Below are 1,563 nucleotides of genomic sequence, written 5' to 3'. Positions count from 1 at the left end.
TGGGCTCCGGCGATCCTTCCGCCTCAGCCTTCCAAGTAGCTGGAACTATAGGTGCACGCTGCCATGCCTGGCTAATTTTTTGATTTATTGTAGAGATGAGGTCTCGCCAGTTACCCGGGCGGGTCTCGAACCCGTGGGCTCAGGCAATCCACTCACCTCAGCCTCCCAAAGGTGCGGGATTACAGGCTGAGGCACTGAGCCTGGCTATTTTCGTTTGTTTCAATTTTAGAGTTTGCTTTTCTTTCTGGTTTAAGTTTTTGAATATGTATGTCATTCATTATGTGTCTTAAAAAAAAGCTTTACCCAAAGAAGTCTCTCTATTATTCATCTTAACCCTTCCATCATGTAGGTGACTATTTCATTAATTTCTGATTTATTCTTCTTGTGTTTCTTTTGCAAAAATAAGCAAATTCATATGCATAGTATCACTTCCTCCTATTTCTTAAATAAGGGGTAGCATGTGATTTATGCTCTTTTGTTTTGCTTTGTTTTTGAGTTGTAGTCTCCTGTCACTCAGGCTGGAGTGCATTGACATGCTTATGGTCACCGTAGCCTCAACCTGCTAGGCTCAGGCGATCCTTATGCCTCAGCCTTCTAAGTAGCTGGAACTACAGGTGTGCGCCACCACGCCTGGCGAGTTTTTTGATTTATTGCAGAGACAAGGTCTTGGCATGTTGCTTGTTTTTAACCCGTGGGCTCAGGCAGTCCTTTTGCCCCTTCCTCCCAAAGTGTTGGGATTACCAGCGTGAGCCACTGTGCCTGGTCTTATGCTCTTTTACACTTTGCTTTTTTTCCTTTCTAACTTAATATATCCTAGAAATCATTCCACAGCAGTTCATTGAGCTCATCCTTATTCTTTTCTGTATAATCCTTCATTGTGTGATATTCCTGGTATATTCAAATAGTTGCATTTAGGTTTCTTTTAGCAATTTGCTATTACAAATAGTGTCATGTTAAATAACGTGCACTTGTCATTTATTTTGAATAAATAACTAGAAGTAGGAATGTTGGGTTAAAAGGAAAAAAAAATTATATATATGAATATATATTTTTTGAGCTTGAGTCTCACTCTGTCACCTAGGCTGGAGTGCAGTGGCATGCTCACGGCCACCGCAGCCTCGATCTGCTGGGTTCAGGTGATCCTTCTGCCTCAACCTTCCAAGTAGCTGGAAATACAGGCGTGCACCACCACGCCCAGCTAATTTTTTTGATTTATTGTAGAGATGGGGTCTCACCAAGTTGCCCAGGCTGGTCTCAAACCCGTGTGCTCAGGCAGTCCTCTCACCTTGGCCTCCCAAAGTACTGGGATTATAGATGTGAACCACCTTGCCCAGCTGGAAAATATATTTTTATTCTCCTTTTTTTTCCTCAGATATAAAAGGTAATGTACAGAGTGTTCTATATCTTGCTTTTTTTTCAACTACTGGTCATTGTGGAGATCCTTCCACATCAGTACACAGAGAACCTCTTCCTCTTAAAAATTTTATTTTTTATTTTTTGAGTTGCAGTCTCACTCTGTAGCCCAGACTGGAGTGCAGTGGCCGCTCCCGGCCACCGCAGCCT

Source organism: Carlito syrichta, unplaced genomic scaffold, assembly GCF_000164805.1.
Source record: "Carlito syrichta isolate Samal-C Ts95f unplaced genomic scaffold, Tarsius_syrichta-2.0.1 Scaffold307224, whole genome shotgun sequence".
In the NCBI taxonomy this organism is placed as follows: domain Eukaryota; kingdom Metazoa; phylum Chordata; class Mammalia; order Primates; family Tarsiidae; genus Carlito; species Carlito syrichta.
Note: the sequence above shows the minus strand (reverse complement) of the source record.